The sequence below is a fragment of the Caloenas nicobarica genome, chromosome 1 (genome assembly GCF_036013445.1).
Source record: "Caloenas nicobarica isolate bCalNic1 chromosome 1, bCalNic1.hap1, whole genome shotgun sequence".
In the NCBI taxonomy this organism is placed as follows: Eukaryota; Metazoa; Chordata; class Aves; order Columbiformes; family Columbidae; genus Caloenas; species Caloenas nicobarica.
Window position 1 is genome coordinate 15506213 of NC_088245.1, and position 8780 is coordinate 15514992.

The window sequence follows — 8780 nt, forward strand, 5'->3', positions numbered from 1 at the left end:
TTGGAAACTGAATATGCTAGACCAGGAAGGGGGAAGAAAAAAAAAAATGTAAAACACCACCAACATTCTTATTCTAGAATAAATCCTTCCACAAATTAGGCTATTCCAGAGTACCTATTCCAATTTCTTTTCTGTTCCCACTTATTTTATTCTAGAACGCCTTCCAGATAGAGCTGCAGAAGGATGCAGCTCTGCAGGTCTCAGGCCACAGGGAGCACCTGGTGTCGCTGGCTGGGGCAGGGGCGGTGGGAGATGGTCCTTTAGCCGGCAGGACACGTGCCATTGTTGAGAGTCTGTGTCACCAGGCAAAGGAGCCATGAGAAGATGTCACCAGACTATATAGCAACATAAGAAAAAACATTTTTACGATAAGGGTGGTTGTACATTTGACCATGTTGCCCAGGGAGGTAGTGGAGCTTCCATCCTTGGAGATGTTCAGAACCCCCTGGACATGGTCCTGAGCAGCCTGCTGTAGATGGCCCTGCTTTCAATGGTGGGGTTGGATTAGGTGTTCTCCAGAGGTCCCTGCCAACCTCCACAATTCTGTGATTCTATGAGTCCGCTAATTGTGAAAAGGCAAACAATTTATTTCCTTTTTTTAAAAAAAATTTCATTTTTCTTCTCTTTTTTAGTGGTATCATTTATGCTGGAACATTCTCCTTCTTCCATTTCTTCAATCACTTTCTGTAGAGAATATGTTTCCTACTGTACATCTTTCAAATTATAATCTTCATTAGTAAAACAAAAGGTTGATCTGCACTATTTTCCTATACAGGACCAACTGGTGTATTTTCAGTCAAAACTCTGTATTATCAAAGGTGTAAAATTATCAGATAATGGTCAGTCTGATACCACTTTCTGAATATAATTCCAACATAGGAAGTATGTTGATTGAGAGCATGGTCCTTACACATCACAGACCATGTCATCTTGTAATATTGATGACACTGTTTCCTGTGGCACTCTATACTACCGAGACTGTTAAAACAAGTGTGAATTTCATTCACTCCTCTCAAAACAGAAAAATTTTAAAGCCTACTTAGCAATTATTTAATAAGCTTATTAATTAAACCTTATTTCTGCGTACCAAGTGTTGCTGAGCATGTCAGTTCAAGAATTCTTTTCATTATACACTCCAGTTTGTGCTTCCATTTTCCTCCCTACCAGATTTGAGCATTACCAGACAAGCTGACAGTACAAATTCACTCAAAATGTACAAAAACAGTGGGAGCACACAGCTGATTTTTTTGTTGAACTCATCATGGGATACAATGCAATGTTTATATTGGGTTTATGTTTTATGCTGGCCTAGGGTGGACACGATACGTGATCCAACATGAAATCCATGAAGAGAAAGTCACTCTTAAAAATGCTTTGAACAAATCACAGCAAGGGAGTTGATAATAGCTCACCTCTGTATGTCATGTGGATGTGGCTTTATTAAATGGATACTTACAGCAGGTTTACTATGTCAGTGGACCACGTCTTAATCCAGACCCTTATTTGTTTTCTTTGTTCACAGCAATCTTGCAAACCTTACTGCCAGCTGTGTTTGTTTTGACTGAAAGTGATAGAAACCGGTCCTGTTTCAGGGTCTCTGGCACTTTCCCAGGGCACAGGAGTGTGAGCTTCAGAGCCTGAAGTGGAAAAGAGTCTCGACCTCTTTGTTTCAGTGCATGTTGTGAGCACTCAGTTATCATGCAGATGTTGGCTGTTAGCATTAACACTTCCTTTCGATTCTCTGTTTTGTTCTGAGTTAGGCATGGGCTTCAAAAGCCTGAGAAGCTTATCTGCCCCTCTCAGTTCCTCCTGTCCAGGGACCTCTGTCTGGGCAGTGGGGCTTAGGTGGCCTCTGGGTCCAGCTCTGTGAGCTGGCCCAAGAGACCAAGCTTAGGGAGCAGTGGAGATTCCGTCTCGCTTAAGATGACCTGAATTTCTTTACTAAATTGAGATCCTGCCCCCACATAAAGCCTTCTAGAAGTCTGCCCATCTGCCTTTTAGCTGTATCATTTTCTGTTCCTTGAATATATTTCATATGTCATTCAATGCAATTCTAGTTCAAAAAGCCCAAATTGTGATCTATATCAATTTTCCAAAATATTCTAATAATGTATAGTTTGGTAACACTTGGTTGATAGCATTCATTAGAATCCCTTTAAAATTATTGTGAATTCACACCAGCACAAAATAAATATCTGAACTGGCTAATCTGAATACATTAATTATTTTGACCAATTTCGAGAATATTGTTATAAATAAACAAATAGTTAGATAATACTTTGAGAACTGGGCTTTTCGACTACATTTTAAAATTAAAGATATTCCGTAGCTGTAGATACTTTTAATTTCAGTACAGACACCATGACTGATGCTAGCAGAGGTTTTGACCCTACACACGATAAGCATTTTTATAAAGTTTCTCTTCAAAAGACAGTAATATTCAAGGCAAGTTCATCCTCAGTGAACCTGCAAAGGCTCCAGGTGGATGACTAGCTCATTCACCAGTATTTTAAAATTATCTCTCAGAAATGCAGTAAATGATTTAATGTGTTTATTTTCAAGTAAGCAGATACATATTATGAATGCTATTAACTAGAAATTGCACTGAGTATTTTCCAAAATATACAAGTGACCCAAACTTTCATTATCGAGTGAAGAAGTTGTCCAAGTTAATAAATCATCCACGTTTGATCCCCATCCCCCTCAGCGGCCTTTGGAAAGCTTCTCCAAATAACAAGTGGTAGTGGTTTAATCTTTTACTAATTTAATTAAACTCATTCTAAGACCTAGTGCGGTCACTCACTCCAGTTTATGTGTGTTGTATTTCAGTTTATTTTATACTGGCTCCTGTTCAATTTAAGCTCACCGAGCCATTTTTACTCACATAAGTAGCCAGATAATTAAAGAGAGCCATCTAATTAAAAGAGAATTTTCATTGCCCATTAGCATTCTCTTACATCTGCATTTTGAGCCCTAAGTTTTTGACACTAAGAGCCTAAAGTTAAAGTCCCAGTGCTTTGTCTGGAGGGAGCTGCTCAGTGCCTGGCATTTGCAATTCATGGCCTGAGCCATTCACTGTTCCCCTGCAGGCGACAGAACTGCAAATGTCCCATCACTTTGGAAACACTGATCATTATTTAGAAGTGTAAATGAAGATGGCAGAGGCTAACCTCAAATCCTGTCTGAAACAAAGACCGGCGTCTTTAATCTCTGGGCTGTAGCAGAAGATTGGACATATTTTAACTGAGAAATGCTACATTCGTCCTCACTATTACATGCACCAGAACTATTTTTCCTTCCATATTCCTCATACTCTCCATTCCTTCTCTAGCTTCTCCCTGATCGTCCCTCCCTGACCGAAAGCTGAATCACTGAAATTCCTGCTCACTTGCTTCCTGCCGAAATGGGATGGTATTTCCGAAAGCACCGCTTCCTCCCAGTGACTAATATCTGACAATACAGGTTTGTTTTGCTTGCAGCGTGTGCTGGTTTGTCCCACAATCCTTATAGAATTAAACAAATTAGGATCATAAAATCATAGAATTAGTAACAAAGTGAATATGATAGTATGTAGATCTTGAAATGTATATGTCATGTATATGACAACAGCGAAGGAAAAAAGAAACCAGGAAAGAAACAATAGATAAAACTGAAAAGCTGAGACTCTAGGACTGATGTCAAAATTGTCAATAATGAATAATAGAACTATTGCTGAAAATGGTTGCCAGATACACTCTGTATATGCATGAAATTTAAAAAAAAAAAAAAAAATCTACAGTCTATCACCCCAAGGCAAAGAGCTATAGAATGGCTTTTCCTGGTGGCAGGAGTTTCCTAGAAGACAACTTTGTGCCAGGAGAGGTTAAAACACGTGAAGATGGAGGGTTGGACAATTATAGAAAAGTGGAAGGATTAGAAAGGGATGAGAAAATGAGCAGAGAAAGACAAGCAGATTACAGGGACTGGCTCAGCCAGTGGCAAACTAAATCAGACACATTTTTTGCTGAAGTGTCTGATGTAAGCTAGCTGTCAGGCGGACATGGGTATTTCATCCATTTATTTCCACTGATTTTAGAAGACTTTTATGACTAGTTTACACAGTTAATCTCTAGGAGTCCTGATTAAAGTGAAATTAATTCTATAATGTCACAGGTGTAAATATATTTCCAGCCAAAACTGATGCTTTCCTTCAGCCAGTTTCTTCTTTAAACTGACCCCCACTGGTTGTGTGACATCCAGAGCAGAAGTGAAGATCTGTAGCAAAGACAAACTGGTCATTGCTAAATCAATCCAGTTCCTGTACAGCCTTCTCCAGTCCCTCCTCATGGACTATCTTCCAGTACCTTAGCTTTCCTAGAAGTCACTCACCACTTTACACGTGTGTTCAAATCCCTAGTTATTTCCACCTTGTAAAGCATCTTCAGGTTCTAATCCAGAAATGCACCATTTAGTTATCACCAGTAAAAAAGGCATTATTTTCAACAGTATGCACCAGTAAAAAAGGCATTATTTTCAACAGTATGTCATGTGCTGATATTGGAGATAAATGAACCTAGAAAAGCTAGGTTTCACTGGGAAACCATTTGGACATACAGTTCGTAGTACAGACTAGAGCTGCTGGTTATCTGACACAACCATGCTTGACTTTCAACTCTGCTTTACATTATCACTTTTCAATCCAGTTCTCTCAAACTATGGCTAATATAGTGTAGTATTACTTTAATACAGCTTGTTGGCACTATGCATTTTGTAGAGTTAATTATGCACTGGTAGAAAAGTGTGAGCCATGGTCTCCCAAAAAAAAAAACCAACCAAAAAACCAACCAAACAAAAACCACAAATGTTTTTTGCCCTGAACTATTGCTTACTTTGGATTTATCACCAAAATAACTATTCTGAAAACCCTGATGTCTGTGGCAAGATAAAGTACTTTTGAAATTTTTAAAATATCTTCAAGATAAAAAACCTCTTTCCTGCCCAAGTTCAGTTGACATGTAAATACACTTCACCATGTCTAACCATTTCTGCATTTGAAATGCAGAGCTCTGTATGATGGTGGGAACATTGTTGGGGGCAGCACAGGCAGGCTGCTCCCCCAGGGATGGTGTGGAGGACAGGAGAAAGAATTGGCTTCACACTCTTCATTTTGCTCCATAGGCTAGGCACCTTCACTGAACAATAAGCTCTGCTCCTACCTGTCTTTGTATTTTCTTCTCCCCTAACACCCAAGGATAGAGAAGTAGAAACAAGGAGGAGGAGAACCAGCACCACCATGGCTACAGCCCTCAGTGCTACCACCACCAGCACAAGCAGTGTGAGAATTGCCACCACCATCTTCTGAATTTTCATCTCCTGTTATGTTTGGGAAGAGTCAAGGACTGTGTGACTGCACCCAGCACCTTAGTACAGCAAAACGCACAAATCATCACCTGAAGAAATAGCTCCCGCCATTCCCAGATTTTCCTCAGTGCCCCCAAGGGCTATTTGGGGCAGGCTTATTTTCTTACACATATCGCTGTTCTCAGCTACTGCTTCTCCTTCCCTCCGCCTAATGCCTCCTTTTTTAGTACAAAAAAAACCCATTCACATTTGATTTCCTACCTCTATGAAGTTTCTTTTGTACACAGTTCCTCCTTCTCTCAATCTGATCTAGCTTTGCCTCTTTTTTTCATTTTTCTTTCACCTGTCACCAAACCATGTAATTCCTTTCCCCACCTGTCTACAGGCAAAGGGTGAGTTGCATTGTATCAGAGTACACCTCTTGGTTCCTGCTGCTTGACATGGTGGATAATCATAATCCAGCTGTTTGGAGTGCTTAGGTGGTGGTATTGGTGGAGGTTCAGCAGCAGTAACAGAAGTGGTGTAAATTCAGCTGCAAGGTGGAAATTGTGTAGTGCTGTGGTGGTGCCCCTCTTTTCTTTCCTTGTGCAAGGGTTATTAGGGCACAAAAAGAAAGCTCCAGCCTACACCTACATGCCCTCATTTCCCTGTTTGTTTGTGCTGGATGCTGAGGGAGACAATATCCTCTAATCTCAGGTGGTGGCAAGTAGTAGCCAGCAGGTGGGCTAGCATCTGCATTAGGGGGAGAGTTGCCGACCAACTGAGAAGCCACAGAGTTCTCGTCCATGACTATGCTCAGGCTTCCCCAAACCCATGTGAGCTTTTAGCATTCACAACATCACCTGGCCAGAAGCAATGTGGGTCTTCCATGCAATGAACATGGTCTGGAAAACAGCAGCTGGTGTTTAGCTGACTCTGGAAAGAACTGCAAGAAGGAGACTGTAAAGAGTTTTAAGGATACTTACTGAGAGGCTAAGGGCAATGACCCAGTAGGACCTATTTTATGAAGAAATAAACTGCATTACTAGTACCATAAACTCAAGGCCCAAATGTACCCAGTGCACAGCACAGGGCCAAAGGCGTTTTAAAGAGCAGGCGATCAAGAGTGAAACTGGATGTGTCACAGAGGGTTAACCAGAAACGTGCAGTTCAATCATTCCTTTTTGGAAGGAACATTTGTAGTTGCTGTTGGCAAAAACATTCCTCCTAGCGTCACGAACATTGTACAAAAGGTATGATGCCTCCAAACGGCTGCGGCCTTCCTTGCACTGCAATGGCAACTGCTTGGAAGGCACCATGGCAGCAGCTGCAGCTAGGCAGCAGTACACACTACTATCACCCCTTTGCTAAGTATGTATTCGCACAGCATGCAAGCAAAGTTCCTGAAATATGATTTGTCATAGTCAGCCAGTGAGGGGCAAATCTTTTCTGTGCTTGCATTTGAATTCATTTGGTCTGATGTAGCACTGGACTGAGCGCTGGGGTACCACTTTTGCAGCATCTGTTGACGCAGCTCTTCCTAAATCTTTGGGCAGCATGAGACTTAGCAAGCTGTGGATCATACATCCTCCTCTCTCCAAGGGGCAAATCAGTCCAGTTGATAAATTATTTACACAAAATGGCATTGCTAGTAAAGGACAAGGGACCAAAATGGAAAATATCAGTATGAAACTATAAATCTGTGGTACATGCCTTTGAATACAACATGCAGGTCTTATCAGTAGCTTTGGTACAGCAGAAATAGAAATGTATGAGGAAGAAATTTGACATGATGAACTAGAAAAGGGATGGTTTCTATACAAGGAAGGAGTGCTTGGACTTTTACTCTGTGAAGTAGGTTTGTGGCAGAGAGGGAAAATCATGAGCACTTGGGAAAGACAAATGGGGAATAGGTATGCACTGCCTCTTGTAATACAAGACCTAGAAGGCATAAAATCAAATCCTCAGGTGGCAAATCAAAGATACTTTTCTACACAGTGCATAATTATGCTATGGAATTAATTGCAAGATGCCATGGCTTTCAAAAGCTTACATGATTCAAAGAACAATTAGACAAATTCATGGCCGAAAATAGTCTGCCAAGCCCTATTAAATGGAATCATACCACAGGCTCAGGCCCTGGTCTGGACGTGCTAGTGAGAGGCTTGGTTGCATGCCCAGGATTAAGCCCAGACAATATCCTGGAGATGCTGATCCTCCTCCAGGTACATAAGTGGCAGTTGCTGTACTGATGATGATGTAAATAATAATTAACATTACAGGGCTAGATAAAATTATAGCTCTGAAGGACACTGCAACAGGGTGGACCTAAGTTGAAGGTGGGAAGCACAGCAGAGACAGGCCCAGGGTGCCTCTCTAGTATGTGAAAACTAAACCCTATAAGGAAACTTGCGATTTTTGTTTACAAACTTTGCACTTATTAATTTACAAAGGAATAAATATTGCTAAAAGATATCTGTCATGATTGTTGTAACCCATAAGGAGGCATCAAAGACTATAATTAGAAAGGGAAAAAATAATGAAATTAGCTTCTTAACCAGTTTTAACTGGCAATATGTTAAATACAAGGTGGTACCTGTTGAACAACATAATTTAACAAGAGGAAATATAAATCTAGAAGACAGATAAAAATATCAAACTTGTCCTAATGCATCAAGTGAAGAGCGTCATCACTTAAGTTAGATGCTGAAATGCCCATGGAAAATGTGTAATTCTTCAATTAAAGAAAAAAATGTGGTCTTCTAGTTTCAGATGCTCTGAATTTGTGTTTAAAATAGGCTAAGGTAGGTGGTGTGTGCGCTCAGGATGGCATTCTTGTATTTTTTCAGGTGCTCATGTACAATGTACTCTTCCATCTTCTAATCATTGGCTGTACTGAGGTGACACGAGGGAATTCTTCTGGACCTACTACAAGCAGGAAAAACATTAAAGGCCAACAATGAGACAGTCATCACACTCCATCCAAGGTAAATGTACATCAGGATCAGCAGAAAACAAAGGGAGAACAAGAGAGAAACCACCCTGAAGAGACACTTTCCTAAAGATTTTTTTTGACAGAAAGGGGGACAACAGGGCAGGTGTTGCACAGCTAGTTGTGCTGTTCACTGGAAAATCCTGGAACTGGGCATCCTGTGCTCCAGGACAGGCGGATGTGTCCTGGGCCACCCATCAGTGCACAATAGATCTCCCTACACGCAGTGTTGCTCTGAAACTAAGGCCACCCTTAGGATACTGTGCTTCAGTTAATGCCAAACAGCTGCAACCCACTTTTGAGTTCAGCACATTCGTAGCTAGCTGTTCCCAGCTGGTTAGCTGTCCCACTGCAAAGATTCCAAATAGTACCAAGGTTATTTAGTTAACACTGAATTCTTAAAGAATGGATTTGGTTATGTGACACGCGGCTGTATGAGCACTTGCAAAAAAATGCAAGGCATTGGATC